Genomic DNA, 18,328 nt, shown 5'->3' with positions numbered 1-18,328 from the left:
GCTTGATATTTTTATGTTTTTAGATATGCTGTAAGCCATCCAGAGTGGCTGGGGAAACCCAGTCAGAGGAGCAAGGTATTATTATTATTATTATTATTATTATTATTATTATTATTATTATTCACAACAATGCTGTCCTCAACTGTGCACCTTCAACTCTGAATGATCCAACTGGCAATCTCAGATCCAAAGCACTTCCACTATATTTTCTCAGCTCTGTCCCACTAATTCTGTCCCACTATGTCCCCCTCCATTGGGTAGTTGGAATGTTCCAATGTGACCAAAATACACCCCTACTCATATACACAGCCCTCTAAAGACCGTGAAAAGCAATGCAAAGGCATAAAGGGAACTTTGGAATGAAGCATCAAACCCCACCCCAAGCTCACAAATTAAAAAGATTATCTCTCTACAGATAAATGTAGGTGTAAATATTATTTGTGTCTCTCTGTGTGTTTATTATATCTATAGCCCACCTTTTTCTCGGCTATGTTTTGAAGCAAGAGGAAGAACAAGGAAGTCCTCTGCATGGAAAGGACTGAGAAATATTCTTGGGTTGGATGGCCATAGCCACTTCCACCCTTCCGCCCAGCCCCCTTGTGATTAGGGGGATTCCTGGCCACGTCACCACCTGGCCAGCCAAGCAGCTGTTTCTGGGGGTGTGGCCTGCCCTATTTAAGGCAGGATGCGGCCGGGGACCTCCCTCTTTGCTGCCCTGCATATTGAAGGGTAGTCCAATAAAGGATTCCGGGGGGCATGGCCCTGTCCGAAGCCTAAGGAGGTGAGGGCCTAAGGCACGCCCCATATCGGTGACCATGGGGGAGTTCCTAGTTGATGTGCATCAGCAGGACTCCCTCTACTGGTGGTTAAACCTTCCCGGACTTCAAGCGGATGGGCTGAAGTCGGATATAGTCGGTTAGGACCAATGCCTAAGCCAATACCGCTCATCACTTGTAACTAATAAAGTTGTGGCCTTTTTTTTAGCCCTTTAACCTTAATAATTGTGTCATTATTTCCACCTGGGGGGGCGGGAATTTGCCACGCAACTGTCAGCGATTCTTTATATGTGATTCCTGCATTGCAGGGAGTTGGAGGAGATGAACCTTGGAGTCCCTTCCAAGTCTATGATTCTATGATAGAACCTGCTCTGCTTCAGCAAGACATCACATGTCATTGTATCCTCCCCTTGGGCCAATATGCCCTTGGGAAAGAGGGTGTGGCCTGGGAAGGGGACATGGTCGTGAAGGTAGGATAGAAAAGCCTGGAGGTACCACCTTTGGACACTGGCTTGGAGGTTTGCCACCCCTACTTAGCATGCAAAGCAAGTGTTCTGCCACTGTGCTATGTTAGACAACTCTATGGAATCACAGAGTTGGAAGGGACCACGAGGGTCATTTAGTTCAACCCTGTGCAATGCAGGAGTCTTTCTCCCAACATGGGCATCAAACCTACGACCTTGAGATTAAATGTAAATGATATTTTCAGGCAATAGTGAACTTTCCGTGCAAGTCTTTTTTTTTTCATTCAGCCGCCTAAGTTCAAAAGCCTGATTTTTCTTTGGAATGCACGGTGTTGTGCATAAATTAGCAAGACCTATGGAGAATTCCTTTTCCTTCTCTCGCTCACACACCCTGCTGCCACCCAACTAACTCTAAAGTTTGTTTAAAGATTTGCTTGAATTTTAATAATACTTCCACAATGCTGAGTGATTGTACTTGGCTTTCGACATTATTTATAGGCCTCTGGAGAAACGAAGAAATGTAGCAACGACTCCTTTTGCAGATGTAAACAAGGCTATGAATAAACAGATTACTTGTATTCCTAGTATTCCACCATTTGTGAGTGGAATTGTAAGGCAAAACATCCCCTTGGCCCTTCCTAATCTGTTTTTTTTTTTTTTTAAGAAATGTTACATTCCCCACCCCCACCCCATCTGAAAATTGTCATTTGTGGAAGAAAAATAACCCCAGATTTTTGTTCATTCAGAACTGATGAAAAAGGAAATAGTAAGATTGGGAAACGTTAAAACAGAAAATCAGAAACAGAAAAAGTTAATAGTTTTGCCTTCACTTACAGCCACACACATGCACCTGTATATATATGTATGTATGTGTGTGTGTGTGTGTGTATATATATATATATATATATATATATATATATATACACACACACACACACACACACACACACACCACCTGAAGTCCTGTCATCAGTTCACTCAACATTCTGGGATTGTGCACATATGTTCTACATCTGACAATTGGTGATTGGCATGTGTGAATATGTTATCACAGATAAACACCACAAACAAAACTTTTACTTCACTCCACCTGACTTCAGTGCTTTCCTATGTGTTACATTGTCAGATCCAGAACTAGAAACATAAACCTAATGCAAGCATGTTGTGCAAGATGTACATCCAGGACTATCTCCTGTAAAATTGGACACCTGGCTTCCTAATGCAACCCATTGCCCAAAACTTTTATGAAATCCAGGGGGGAAATGGATGGTGATGCAGTTCAGAGATGTTCTCACAGTAAACTGATGTAATGGGAATCTGGGAACTAGACCGATAGCATTTGAATGACTCATAATAAATAGAAAAGGTTAAAGGCTTCTTGTAAATAATAATAATAATAATCTAATCTATTAAGCCTCATTACCTAACTTTTAAGTGTGAGTGAAATAAAATCTTTGAATTCTCTATAGCAGAGAAGCAGAACCTGTGGCTGTTTGGATGTTGATGGGCTACAACTCCCAGCATCCTTAATCACTGGCCAGTGCTGGTCAAGGTGATAGGAAATGGAGTACATGTGCAGGATGATACCCTTACTCTCTACCAAATACAATTTGATTTAAGATAGTTACAAACATCTTTGTGCTTCTCTGTGCATTAAAGAAGAACATTATAAGTTACTGTGTTGCTGGTTTTTAAAACTTGCAAGGAAGCACAACAAAATGCAAAAACAATGGCCCAGTTTTGCATTTACCCCTTAACTAAGCCATGGCTAACCATGAACTGGCGAGTGCCCCGCTGCTTTGTTCTTCCTCTGCTGGTGCGGCATTCCTGTAGCCAAGCCAAGGTTTGGATTAGCATTATATTGAAACCCAGGATTCTGGTTTGTCTCTCCGGACAAACCACGAGTAGTAAAGCAGGAAGAAATCTTGTCAATAGCTCATGGTTCATGAGAACTGAATCAGTCGATGTGTGCTTATATCCCTATGAGGCAGCAGGCATCCTTACCTACCGGTCAACGAAAAAGCCAACGTTTTATTCTACTTTTTGTACAAGCAGAGATGTGACAAACTGAACTGTATTATATTTGTTCCCTCAAATAAATATTAGGTAACATATCTTTAAATCTTTGGAAGTAACAAAAACAAGTCAACGCAAAGGACCCATGATGACCCATATCTTTGCCACGTAAGAGTCTGCAGACATACTATAAGGTTTTGTTTTAGAAGAATCTGCAGACATAAGAATCCTCAAGTCTTTTCAATACACTGGCAGCTCTGTGCAGATGAGTGGTTCTGCATATACAGAGACACACAATAAATGCTGAAGGTGTGACCATATTAGAGTAGAAGTTTTTTGAGAAACAAATTATACTTGAAATTTATTGTTTCTGCTTTTCTATATTATTTTCAATCCAATCTATACTATGTTGGGGCGTTTAAGTAACAGAAATCTCATAATTTCTGGAAAAGAAATAATTGCAATGGCCTAGGTCTACTTTTCATTTCTGAGTGGTGAAATTCTTGGAAAATTGCTAGATGGTGAAATTGATGAATTACTTAAGTATGAGGAAAGGTTAAACAAAACACAAAACACTTTGAAAGGGTATGGCTTTTATTAATTGTTGGTCTGTAATTCAAAAACAAACCATTTGTAAATATCTTATCTTTAATTGCAATGTTTTGTTAATTTTTTCTCTTGCATGTATATTGCATATTCTGAGTTCTTAGCCTATATGCTTTAGAAAACAATAAAAGATTTAGGGGGGCATACACATAATTTATTTCAATGTAGAAATCATTCTTTAGATGTAGCTCAGTAGATGAATTGCCTGCACTGGAAAGACAGCCTTTGAGATTATCTAGGTGACATGAAAGCTTTCTGGTGTTTGGAGTATTATGGCTGCTTCACACGCAAGTTGTCACTTGGCAGTGTAGTCAGAAGTCAAGTTTGTATGTAACACTAATTTAATGTTATGTGTGCAAGACCAGCTCATGCATGCTTTCCTTCTCCTCCTCTGACATGATCATGAGGAAGCTTTTGCTTCTGTTTCAACTGGTCATGGTTCCTCATTATGCCTGAACACAGACAAACTATGGTTAGTGTCAACTTTGGTTTCCTGAAATAGAGCAACTTCAAACTGTGGTTAACAATCATAGCCAATTTCAATTGATTATATTTAGTCTTTCCAACAATTACTGGTTTAGAGATAGCAAGACATAATGGTTTGGAGAAAAGGAATAACAAGAAACCATGGTTTGTTCAAAATGGAAGTAGAAGCTTCCAAGCTCATGGCCATGGTGGAAGACAGGAGCACATGAGACCTAGATTTGTGAACATGTTCTGCTATGGTTTAGCGTGTGCAGGCCCTTGAGTGATAAACATGCTTGTGTGAACACATCCATAGAGAAACAGTTTTCAGCTACAGACAAGGTACTCTGAAATAGTGCAGGAATATGTTTCTAAGGAAACCCTTTTCCTTTCCTTTGATTAAAGGATATAGAAATAAGGCTGAATTTGAAAATGTCATTCAAATCTGTTTCCCAATTAAGATTTTAAAATATCTTTACTGATTGTCATCTTTCATGGCCAAGATCCAATTACTCCTTGGCAGAATCCTGATCAGAAAGGAAGAGACTTTGTAGATCTGGTGTATGAAGGCCATCTGTATTTCTCCTTATCCTGACTTTTTAGTAGGCACATATTGATCTCATCATTCCAATAAGCTGAAGGATGAACAGACATCTATAGAAATGACAAGTCCTTCCTCTCAAATCTATTCATTATGAAATCCTGCTAACTGAATCTCTACAAACTCCTTTCCCCAAGTTATCCAACTGCTGAAGTGCTGGAGATAATTCAGCTTCTTGTTTCTTTGTGGCTTTTATATCAAAACCAAACATGCTCTCAGATTCTTCCACTATGGGAAATCAAGAGGAAAAAGCAAGAGGTAAACATAGAAGGAAAGGCCTTGATTCTTGATGCTGGATGCCTGCTCTTGAAGTTTTCTGAAGATCTGTGGCAACTACAGTCTACTTTATATCCATGACACAAAAGAAGTCTCATTTTGCTAAGTTATTGAATGCCATGTCTCTCTGCACATATGCCCAGCACCTGTAATTAGGATTTACTATGGGTTGGCTTCATTACTTGAACACACATCTGGAAATGAAGTCACAAATGCTGAGAAAGTTCCTGCTGATAATAAGAACAACAGAGGTCTGCCAGGCAATATCGCCAACTCTCAGATCTCCTCTCTGTATTCATTGAAAAATGGAGAAAGCTTTCCATTCTAAAGCTTATCCAGGACTCACCAGGTATTTAGTTCTAGAACCAAGACTTGGCCTCAGGTCGTATGAAGGTGCAATAACAAAGAAGTGTTTCTTTTGCCTGTGAATAATCACAACTGGCCTTTGTGTGTCTGGGATTAGAGATAGTGTGGCTTCTAGATCAGAAAGAGGTGATTTTTACAAGCACATCCACACGTCCCCTCTCGCATCTCGGCCTTCCAAAGGTTTGTGTGGCTGTTTGTTACATCAGCCTTGGCTACAAGCTCCCCAGGCATATAGTGCCTCTGGGGCTGGCTGGGGGGGGCTGGTTGCCGGGAGCTGAGGTGCCCAGCGTAAGCAAGTGAATGAGGGAGCTCAGCCAGCCAGCCAGCCAGCCCCAGGCACCTTTCTTTTGGGCAGGGTGGAAGCAGCTCTGAGACCAGAGGTGGCAGCAGTGGTTGCCTGGAGGGTTCCTAAGGAGCGGGGAGAGGAGAAGAAAGGGGTGAGAGGCTGCCAGCTCTGACATAACTGTGCTCCTGAACCCTGCAGGGGTGCCGCAGGGAGAATGCAGTTAGTCAAGGGAGCTGTGAGCTCAAAAGGGTTGAAAACCTCTGGCTTAGCCATTAGGTATGCTTCCTGATTGATACTCCTGCCATTGGCTTGAGATTTTCAGGGTCATGCCTGGGTTAAGGACCACCTCAAGACATGGGTCAAATAAGCTAGGCTCCCCCCCCCCCCAGCCACCATCTAAACATTCTATGGCCCGTTTGCTCCCTTCTGAGATCAGGTTGTGAGTAATGCATGAGAGGTGTTGGCACCCCATTTGTGAAACTCCCTGCCCCAAGAGGTTAGGCCACCTTGCTATTTATTTGTGTTCTACTGAAAACAGAAAACTTTCCTTTTTTAAAGCAAGCTTTTGATTCTCATGCTGTTCTTTCTGTTTTATTTTTTGCTGCTGTTTCTGATCATTTGTGTTTAATAATGTGTGCTTAATTGCGTTGTTTTTACGTTTGCATTTCTATTTGTTAGTTGCTTTAAGCAACTCCTTTGATGGTGGGTATATACCATATATTTTGAATTATAATAAAAAAAAATCTTTAAATATGCTGGTTTTGAAAATAAAATCCAGATACAATGTTATCTTAGAAACAAAATACCCCAACAAGCAAATAAAAAGTTTGCTTAAGAAAGACATTTTTCACAGCTGCCCAGTTTACAGCTTAAAAGATGCATGGCTAAGCACATCAACCGTAAAAAGACACCATTTATACATTTGGTTGAAATTGTGACTGTCCCTTTGTTGTGGTTGTGTGTCCAATGCCCCATGCAGTTCATAAAATAAGATGTTAAGTGTTTAATAGTCCTTAATTTTTTTCTTCCTTCCTGCAGTAAGGTGGTTTAGCAGTTACACAAATAAATCACCCAAGGACATGATTCAAAATCTTTAAAGGATCGCTTTCATACTTCCTGAGAAGTGCACCTGTGCTTATTTAGATTTCTTTGTTCCTTTTTTTCTACATTTATTTTCAAGCCATTTTAAAGAGATCTGGAAATATATGTTTAAATCATTTGATTTGTATTTCAAAATGCCTATAGCAAACACGGCAATGCTCGGTGGAAATAAAAATAAACAGAAAAGAACAAAGAAACTGCAAATGGACATGCTACATATTGAGCAAATTCCAGAGCAATGAAATCATGTACATGAAGCATTCCACAACATCTTTCACAGATTGCATTGCACTGATAACTACCAAAAAAGTTAATGAACATATTCTGCATTTACCTACGTTATAACACCAGGTGAAGTTTATCAAGTGTTTAGCTTCACAGTATCAAATGCCTCAGTGCCTTACTTAGACATGTAAAGTGTATAAAGTTAAACAAAGAAAGAAAGAAGGCAAAAAACAACCATTATAACATTAATTAGAAAATTTATTTCAAGTCTTTCAAAATGTTCCAATGGGCCAAGCTAGATGTGACAGCGTTATATTTTTAAACCCAAGTATGCCTCAATTATGTATAAAGTATTCTTTTTCCTTTTTAAAATGGAAGAATTGTGGTAAATCTTCTCTTGCCTATGGCTGACTTTACAAAAGTCAGTTATATGTGTGTTATAGGCATAGTTGTCTTCTTAGGAGAGGTGCTCCCTTCTGAGTGAGTTGGTAAGCCACAGCTTACCATCTCCAGTTTTTATAAGCACATATATTAAAAAATAATAACTTTTTAAAAATAATTTTTATTAAATTTCCATTTAACAAACCAATCATATCATATTAATTATTCCAAATTATGCCAATACATATCACAAAGTCAAATCAAATTATGCCAATGCATATCACAAAAATAATAACTTTTTAAAAATAAAAATTACCTTTTTTTAAAAAAAAGAAGTCTGATTCATCAGGGGTACTCATGAAAGTTTTTAACCAATTAATACAATTGATCAAACAGTTAAACACTGCAACCTGACTTTGCCCCATGTATTTGTAGTTTCCCGGGATGCTAAATTCTGTATTCAGCATTGTGTTCCATAATTCAGTGGTAAATCAATTGTAAATAAGGGTTGAATATTACTAAACAGGTGATTGCTTTTCATTCAGAACACTAATTTTGGAAACTGTATCACTTGCAATCCATTTTCATTATGTAAAGAAAATAGCACAAGGTAACCAAAACTGGCTCTACTGGAAACATTTGCGTAATGCGATATTAACCAGTGGAAAAGTGGCTAAAGTAAGTATTTAACTTCACAAAGCATATAGAAAGGGAGAACCCAAAACGGACCATCAAAATAATTTCCCAAACATGCAGAGCACCAATGGGCATGTGAAGGTACCTATTATTATCATTAGGCAGAGAAAATTGTGCACTGTTCCAATAAGTCTGATACTGAAATATATGTGAAGGCTCGAATACAGTGTAAAGAAAAGAGCAGCCAGCTCAATGGAAGTGACAGACCTAGCTGGGTTTCCTTTTGGATTCCTTTCCATTTTCACATTTCCTATGGTCCTATGGAATTGGCTTTCTTTTAGTCGTTTTGAAAGCTCTACAATTCATTCCTTTGGCTAGGCAAGTTGACTTTCGCCAAATGCAATGATCTGAGGTTTGTTTGAATTCCTGCTGTGTGGAAACCTACTGTACTTTCCAGCAGGTGCGAGGAACCCTCGGACTCCTTCAGCTGCAGCTCATTTCCACTTACTGACTATTTTATCTCAATGGAAGAAGCAAAAGTGACTTTTGTGTTTCCTGGAAGTCTGCTGCTTCAAAGAGTCTCGTAGTGATTTGTTTATTTCAAAGGAAATGGAGGCCAGTAGGTGATGACAGATTTATTGGTTATGCGGACATCACACACACAAACACACCATCCTGCACAGTCTGGATTCTAACCACACTAATAGCAACTCGCAGTAAAAGTTGGTGCTCTATATCTCTGAAATTCAGCCTTTCCCACTCTTCGCATTCATATAGTAAATTTTTCAGTTTTTCAGAACTCCATAAAAATGCAGTATCCCATATGCTGAAAAATCAAGTTAGCATTTCAGAACCTGTACATTTGAAGCAAAAAAAACCTCTTCCCAGCTGGATGACTAGGTCTCTGCCATGGGCATCTCTTCACTATTATTTTTGTAATCTGCTATTTTCTGTGTTCTTTTCAACTTTTTAAAAGCTGTTTTTATTGCATTTTGTGAATTGCTTGAGAGGTGTATGGAATTATTATTATTAATAATAATTAACTAAATAGCAAACAATATGTGATCTGGCAAAAAAGCAAACATATTGGGATCATTTCAGGCAATAAGGGAAACAACTAGACGCTCAGATTTTTCTTAAGGCACACACACACATACACAGAGATCCTTAATTGTTGGCTATAGACCCTTTCGAATATGGCATGTGTATCAGTAGTTCCTATAGCTAGAGAACCAGACAGTGGAGAATATTACATAGGAGCAATAAAGCGTGAAAATTAATATGAAACCTCTTTGAGAGCCAAGATAAATTGTACAACATAGCTGATCAAATTTAGACCGCAGAAAGCAAAGACCAGAGCTGTCAGCAGTTTTGAGGCGTTAAATGGGCAAAGGCCTATTAAAAGGGGACAGCACATTCTATGCGTATAAATGGCAGAGTGAAGAAAATCTACACTTTAAAGAATGTTTTATTTAGGACCTTATTATTACAGCACTCCAAGGAGAACAGCATGAATATTCCAATAGTTCTATCACTTGGGAAAAGCCAAAGAAGTTGCAGAAGCAACTGCCAGGTCTCCTCTATTTGGCAAGGACCACTTACCACCAGCTGAAGGGGAGCAGTGGCTGCGGTCCGGCGCAGGGGAGGCTATCGATTCCTCTTCCATTTCATTGGCTGTGGCTGCAGCCAATCGTAGGCGAGCTAGGGGGAATAGTTTAAGGAATGGACCAGAAGAAACTTCTTCCCTCTGTTCTGCTCCCAAGCCATGCCCAGGACTCAGCCACAGCTGGCACTGGATTCTACCCTACAGGTTATGTTGTAGGGGCTGCCCGTGGATAAGCAGGCAGGCCTCATGTAAGACTTTGCTATGGAAGTATTTGGTTGCTGTATTCAGGGCCAGAGAGGAATTTGCCTCCAGACAAACTAGGCCTGTCTGGGGGCTTTGCCTACTTCATAGCTCTCACAACTTGATGGCACTGAGATGGATCCTTCGTCAAGGGGGGGTATGTATGTGTTGGGAGCCACTCCACCCCTCCAAAGAATCAGGGTATCATCTTAAAGGGATCCAAGGCAAGGTGCTTCTGTCCAGATGCCCAGATGGAGGCTGATAGGCCATGACCCTTCCAAAATAACCATTTAGGAAGAGTCACTGCAATCTGATGTATGTCATAGGATGATTCTTAACTCTAATGATGCTAAATAATCAAGCAGCAGACAGGCTGATTGATACAAGATACACACCCAATGCCTGCTCCAATAAACCTGCTTAATCCAAAAATGGTTGTACTGTGTTTATTGCAGCTTCCCCTGGCTTGGCCATACTATCCAAGGCTTCACGGCACCTGGCCCAAAACTGCTAGTTTTCACTAAATATGAAGATGCTGTTTGGACCAGGCAATGAAAACCAGTAAGTGAAATAAGTGCTTTTTTCCCCTGGGGCGTACTCAAGGGCACGTAGTACCGGCAGCTCTTCCCCCCTAGAAGAAATACAGAGTGAAATAATCTTTGATTTAGATTAATTTTGTTTTGATGTATGCCTTCTCAACCAAACAACTGCAAAACTGGCATACGCTAGGTCTGCTGGAAATCCTGCATCACATCTATAGATAGGGTTAACTAAATTAGAACAATTCCTACCAACTATCCAAGCACACGGATTAGGAACACTCCAAGACAGACAAAACATTTTCCATATATTTCTTATTGGGTAGAAATTACTCATGCTACATTAGAACCACTTCTTAACTGAGCTAGGTCAGGATGTGGCCAGGACACCACTTCCATTTTCGGCACTTTTGCTAAGAAAGGGGATGGGATGGGGCTTCCCAGCAGCATTTTGGAGTAATTCTGTCATTACATTTTTGAGTTGCAGAAGACTAACCTGGAAGGAATGCTTATGAAAAATGCTCTGTTTAGCTTTGAGCAGCTTGGCTCCACCCCACTTGGCAAGCTTTTGTGTCACAACAAATATCTTCTATTTGCAGCATACTTAGCTTGACTATACTTTCATATTAAAAGCCCTCCATTTCTATCTTATTCCCTTACTATGAAAATTCAATGTAGCAGTATCGTGACAACATTGGCAGCCCTTAGGATAGAGTGCCAGAGACTGCTAGCAGCCTATACTAGCAAGTTTCCCAACAGCGGCACTAGTGCAAGGCAAAGTCCAACACATATGTTTGTTCTGTGACCCTAGTTATCAATTCTAACTACAACTTCAGTTGCAGAATGGAACAAAAGCATAACTAGTGAATGGCAATTCTAATACTTCTGCTTAACTGGTTTCTGGATCTTAAAATGAGGAACTGCGCAAATGGCGGAACTGAAATGTTTGTAAACCTGGCAGAGATCTTTTCCAACCATAAGAACCTGAATATTTAGGCTACTTGCTCATTTTCCAATGCGCCTTCATTTTTTTCTGCCAGCTCCTTCTAGCTTCTCAATTATTTAATACGCCGAGGTGAATAAAAATATTAGTTCAACAGCGTGTCCTTTCAGATATTTCTTTACATTTACTAGTTCTTGCCTATTAGTAGACAGCAAATTCAATAAGTACATAGGCACAGACAATTACAAGCCTTCCAAAATAAGTATTTAAGAGGTGTATAGACTGGTATAAAAAGTCTAAACCCACCTTACTTGGCAAATAACAGGATAAGAAAGTAGGAGGCCGGGTAGACTGAAAATCAACACACAAGAAAAATGCCATAGCTACGAGGCCAGGGAAAAGTCTGCTAAGATCAAAATGTGAAAAATAAGGGATAATATAGTTGCAGCATTTAAAATAAGGGTCAGCTGGAGCTCTGATACTTTGGAAGTACATGTGATGATCTTTTAAAATATGGGGGAAAGGGAAACCATAAAATATATGAAAATGAAAAGATACCATAATGTTAAGTATGCAGGAGTCATTAGTAGCAGATTGTCACATGAATGTGAAGGGAGTGGCTCCTTCTTCATTTCCAGGCTCAATTTAAGGGACTGGTTTTGACTTATAAATCCCGACAGGATTTCAGACCTAGTTATCTGAAGCACCATCTACCCATATAAGCCCTCCAAAACTTTAAGGTCAGTGTCTGAGGCCCTAACCTCAGGTGCACCAGTAAGAAAGTTTCAGTGGTGGCTTAAGAACTTTGGAATTCACTCTCCAGGCTAGAAAGTTATTAAAATAAATAATTGCATAAATAAATAAATATTATAAACCTCTATACATTGATGACAAGGCAAGGGACTGGCAGATTGTTTTTATCATCTATATGTGTTTAAAGATAACACCCTGGGTTCGAGAAGCTAACTATTCTGACAACAAATATTAGCATGAAGGCAAAGTAACAGTAACAAAAGTTACATACCTGAGCAACACTGAACCGCACCTGTAAAAATCACAGTGCAGTTCCTCTTTATAAACAAACTTCTGTCCCCATGAGCCCTTTTAAAATGGTGTTTCTGTCTACCATGTTTGAAAAGTAGAAGGCGCCTGAGAGCATTATTTATGAGAGGGTTGGGTAACCTGTTAAAATCAGTGGGCTTGAACAAATGTCATTCATGACAAAATCTGACAAACCTCCTAGTGAATTATGCATTAGATTTTTCATGATGTGCCTTTACTTATTTGCTCATTTGCTTTAAAGCTGTGAGTATGTGGCAGGGCTTTGTTGTTGCTGTTGTCTGCTTGGTTGCCTGATTATTTTTAAACAGTGATGGCAGAGTGGATGAGGAATGGCTAATTTCAGTATGACTGTGGCGCAGAAGACTACAATAAAGCCCCAAAGTCCTATTTTTTAGCAGGGTACAGATTTGAAAGCAGTGTTTTTCAACCAGGGGAGCATATGAAGCTCTTGGGAGGGGGGTGTTTGAATGTGTCCCCCCCCAAAAAAAACTACAATGTAACTTTTAAAAAATTAAAACACTGTGAGCAAATCATATGCAGCTTATTATGTGATCTGAAAGTAATAATGCATTTAGAAGTATCTCCTGAGCAACATGCTACACAATATACACGGCAGAGCAGTTTGTCATGTGTTGTGCGGTTCATTGATCTCATGTTTATTTGTACAGTTCATTGCCATTAAGTTTGAGAACTTCAAACATACTATAAGCTATTGCTATTACATATCATGTTATCCTCAAATTTAAGGCAAGGTCTTTTTAGTGTGCACTTGGAAGAAAAATGTTAGGAAATGGGCCAGAAAACCATAGAGGAAGTCACAATACCAAATATTTAATCAATGAAAACAGGGTGGGGTTTTCATTTGTTTTTTGCTTTTTTGAAGGAATGCTGCATCCCCCCCTCCCCTCCCCCCCGACACATACAAATGTTAGAGACAGGAGCGAGAACTTTAGCTGGATATGAGAAGCAGAGGAGATCCAGTTAATGAGTCAATCTAGAGATATACTTTTGGCTTTGCTTATTAAACTCCTCTATCTAAGTCAGGGCTTTCAGATTGACCTGGCCAATCATAGGAGTGGACTGAGTCTGAAATAGACAGTCTAGGGGACAGTCTGTCTAGAACAGAGTCTGATGTTTTCTGTGCCTCTCTCCCATCGCCTCTTATTCCTTCTTCTTAACAATGAAGCATACATTTGTGTGGATGTTGCGAGTCCACCAATCCTGTTTTTTCCTTTTCCTTTTGTAATCCCAAGGAAAGGAATTAGCTCCCTTGAACAAACGGCAGGGGGACAAAGAAGATTTACCTTGTCCTTGCTTCCTACTTCTGAAGAAGAGAAAGGAGGATGAGCTGCCTTCACCCAGCACAAACCCATTCTCAACAGCAGCAGCAGCAACAACTACGGGTTATGTTTTAATGCAATTGTCTTTTTCTATCCTTAGCAGCAGCTGCCCTTGCTTAGTCAGGGTAGAACAGCCCTTGTGTGAAATCATCTCCACTGGAAGCAATCTTTTTATAGCATACAGAATTAAGATAACAGGCAAGAGATGAGATGGTTGATAAGATTCATAAGTGGCCTGGCAGTAAATCAACTATCACCCAAGACGTGTCTGGTCTGAATAAAGCTATACTTGAGTGCCTCCCTTGCTTAAGTCCCTTTCATATGGACAAGGTGCCTACAAGAAATCAGTGCAGACCTTAAACATCTGTGAAATCCTTTTATTGTCTTTGGATAATGCCTTGATTTACTATCGTAGGCTGATCCCCGTAAGATTATTATTTTACTTCACAAAAGTTTGGCTTTTTATAAGTAAGATTAATTTAGCATTCATAAAAATTAGGTGATTTATTCCTGGCTAGAGCCAGGTGTAGCTCAGACAAAAAGTTGTAAAAATGTCTCCAAAGAACTGTGGAAATGCATCTCAATTCTGACACTCATTTCTGCCTGCTATTTCTGTCCTGGAACAGAAGCCTCTTGAGCTGAGTCTTTAGTTTGTGCCAAACAGTGTGGCGGGTTTTTGTGAGATGGAAAAAAGTCCTCTAGGGACTAGCAATAGACTAGCCAATGTATAACTCATATGATCTAATTCTCATTTCAGCTACAGTCTTCAGAGCTGAGACTCTTAATACCCTGATCCTAAACAAATTGGCCAGTTAAGTCCCATTGAAATCATTGAAGTACAATCATGTGTAACTCTGGACTGACTTCTGGGCAATCCAGATAAAATTAGGCGTGCCTAAATTATATTGAAATTAATGGATTTCTAGCCCAATCATAACCATTAAACTACAGGATTTACTTCTGAATATAAAAATGTACAGGATCTGGTTATTAGGCACATAGGTCTTATCTGCAAATATCCTAGGCGCTAACAATTTCGGCAGTGGTGGCAAAAATAAAACAATAATGAAGTAGACACAGTGCAGAGGTAGGCAAAGCCCAGGAATCTTATCGGGATGCAAATCACCATCTCCTTAATCATCATATTGATCGTTTGATGAGCAGAGAGGAGCACTAACTCGCCTCCTCAGCTGATCTGTACAGATTATTTATTTTATTCATTTATTTCATACCATTTATAAACCACTTGATTATTTAAAAAAACCCTCAAAGTGGTTTGGAAAAATATTAGCTGAGAAGGAAGGGGGTTGTCCTGTGTGTGCACATGTATGCAAGGTTGTGGTATGGCCACACACACCATTTTAGTCACATCTACCACTCATATGCAGCCCCAGGGGGTTGGCCATGGGTAGATGGGTTGGCCCTCAGGCTGAATCATTTTAGCCACTCCTGCAGCCGAAATGTATTAATGGGGCAATTGCCCAGGGATGGCAAAGTTGATGGGTGGCATTTGCAACAGTGGCAGGGGGACTGAACTCTTAAGCTTTTTGGTTTTATAAGAAAAAAAGTGATGTAAAAAAAAGTAAAGGACCTCTGACAGTTAAGTCCAGTTGCGAACAACTCTGGGGCTGCAGCGCTCATCTCGCTCTATAGGCCGAGGGAGCCGACATTTGCCCGCAGACAGTTTTTCCAGGTCATGTGGCCAGCATAACTAAGCTGCTTCTGGTGAAACCAGAGCAGTGCACGGAAATATCTTTTACCTTCCTGCTGGAGCGGTACCTATTTATCTACTTGCACTTTGATGTGCTTTTGAACTGCTAGGTTGGCAGGAGCAGGGACCGAGCAACGGGAGCTCACCCCATCACGGGGATTTGAACCACTGACCTTCTGATCAGCAAGCCCTAGGCTCAGTGGTTTAGACCACAGCGCCACCCGCGTCCCAAAAAGTGATGTTGGGAAAATGTTATAAGGCTAAATATGAGCCCTGATACCCACAAATTTCTATGAAATGAGCTAGACTAACTGGGCTGCTCTAAATCCCCAACAATGAGTGACACCACTGCTGTGGGCTAAGGGTACAGGAACTCCTCCAAAGGTCAATGGCTGTACACAGGGAGAAGTCAGCCCAGATCATCCTTATTCAGAAAAGCTATTAGTGGAAGAGGAGGCATTTCCTGGGATCCAGATGGGAACTTTGCTGCTTCTGCTTATTCCCTCCCCATTTGGGGAGGGTGGAGTAGAAGAAGCAGTTAAAACAAAAGTGTAGGGAGGGAGAGATTGTCCTGAATGGTGTTGAGTGTGTGAGGGATTATGATATGTATGGGGTTGTCCCAACCCGCCCCACCTAGTGGGAAGATGCGGACCTATGATTCAGGGTCTGCAGGATTGAGTCTCATCTATTTAAATAGTTTCTCTTTGTAGGGACACAGATCTCTTCTGCCCAGGGGTGGCCATACACCACAAATACACCTCCGCCTCGCAGCAGACAATAGGGCTGTGCATATGATTCAGATGAATCCCAAACTACAGCAGGCAGCTTTGGACAGATTCGGGGTTTGTCTGAGATGAAGCAGCGCCCTGAACTGAAGCAGGGACCTCTGATTTAGTGATTGAGGGAATTTCAGAAATTGTGGTATTTATGAAAACAGTGGCTACAGTGCAGCTGCAAAACTGAAACATCTCCCGAAATATGCCATGCAAGAAAAACACCAGAGTGGAGAGAAGGGAATTTTGAGTGGTAGGTGTAGTTTCTAATCAGAGTGAATGTTTTTTTTACCAGGATTCCCCAATCGCAATGCTTTCAGGAAGGAATGCTGAAGCAATGTTGATCTTGTTCTTCCATGTTCTGTGCTCATTGATAGTACTACTAGTGGAACTTGCTTGGAAATTCTAGACAAGCAAAGCCTTCTGCCTTTGTGTCACATACCCTCACACTCCTGTCAAGTCAGCTTTGTATTTACCATGTTTTTTGCTCTATAAGACTCACTTTTTCCCTCCTAAAAAGTAAGGGAAAATGTGTGTGCATCTTATGGAGCGAATGCAGGCTGTGCAGCTATCCCAGAAGCCAGAACAGCAATAGGGATTGCTGCTTTCACTGTGTAGCGATCCCTCTTGCTGTTCTGGCTTCTGAAATTCAGAATATTTTTTTTCTTGTTTTCCTCCTCCAAAAACTAGGTGCGTCTTGTGGTCTGGTGCATCTTATAGAGTGAAAATACGGTAGTTTCTGTGTCTTATGGTGTCAACTCTGCAGAACACCAGTCTGCTCATTCAAGTCCACTCACAAAACCACAGGGAGGAAATGAAATCCTTTTCATCTCTCTCTCTCTCTCTCTCTCTCTCTCACACACACATACACACACACACCCCAACTTTAAAGGTACTTAGCATGTATGCACATGCATGCACAAACCCTGGCAGGAATCTTATCTAGTGGTACCTCTATGATGCACACTATTTTCAATAGTTGGGAATAAGTGATTCCTTTTTTACCACCTCAAGACTGCAAATGCAGCCCTTTCAGGGGGGGGGGGGGGAATGCTGCATTCATCCAGAGCTCTTCACTTCTATGTCCAACCGCTGCAAAGGGCCATGGGGGATTCTGGGAGGAGCTACCTATGCACCAATGTTCATGATAGCATGAGGAAGCTTGGAAATAAAATAATTTATTTTCTGATTATTACTTTGTTAAATGTGTTAGCTTAGCTATTCTGAGCCTATTCTGAGCCAAAATGTGTCAGTTTTCCCATCACTACATATAAGTGTACAATTCTAAATATTTTTTCTCAGTAAGCACCTTGAGCAATTGTTAATTCCTAGCCATATAATGCAGTTCATTTAAACAGATTTTGAAACAGTGTACTGCAACAAAATGGCTTGCAATGTTGATATATAAAGCTGAAGGGATATCCAAATCAGTGCCCTACTTCTTTAATAGGGCCAGACAGTTAAATAGTACAGGGGGGAAAATAATACAGGGGGGGAAATAATACAGGGGGGGAAATGCTTCTAACACAGGAGATTTTATCTCTATTTATATTGAAGCTTCATTTTATGCAGAACATTCTTGTCCTTCTATTTCTAATAAAGAAATTATTCCCAGGCTACATTCTGAGTGGACATCACCTGAAGTCTACGGTAGTCTGCTAAAGCTTGGGAGACATGCTGATTTTTTCCTCTGTATTGTGCAACGCAATGAAAATTAATGAGGCATCATCAAGCTAAAACTATAATCAGCTCTAGAGGATGCCATTTATACCAGTGGGGTTTGAGCAGTCTAACTATACTCAGGTTGGCAGGCAGTTCCTTGCAGTCCTATTTTAATTATGGCTATTTTAATGAAAAACTATGCTGACCTTTCTGAGTTTATTTCCAGCATGCTTTCTAAGAAAGCAATTCTCAA

At 40.3% G+C, this 18,328-nt stretch overlaps 1 protein-coding gene across 1 annotated transcript in view; it reads right to left on the bottom strand.

The window, feature by feature from the left end:
- MEOX2 (mesenchyme homeobox 2) overlaps positions 1–18,328 on the bottom strand; it is a 68,241-nt gene that overhangs the window by 33,334 nt on the left and 16,579 nt on the right. The gene's annotated exons all lie outside the window — the stretch shown is intronic.

This window comes from Podarcis tiliguerta (genome assembly GCF_965153285.1).
Source record: "Podarcis tiliguerta genome assembly, chromosome: 12".
In the NCBI taxonomy this organism is placed as follows: domain Eukaryota; kingdom Metazoa; phylum Chordata; class Lepidosauria; order Squamata; family Lacertidae; genus Podarcis; species Podarcis tiliguerta.
This window is presented reverse-complemented; position numbering and strand designations above follow the sequence as displayed.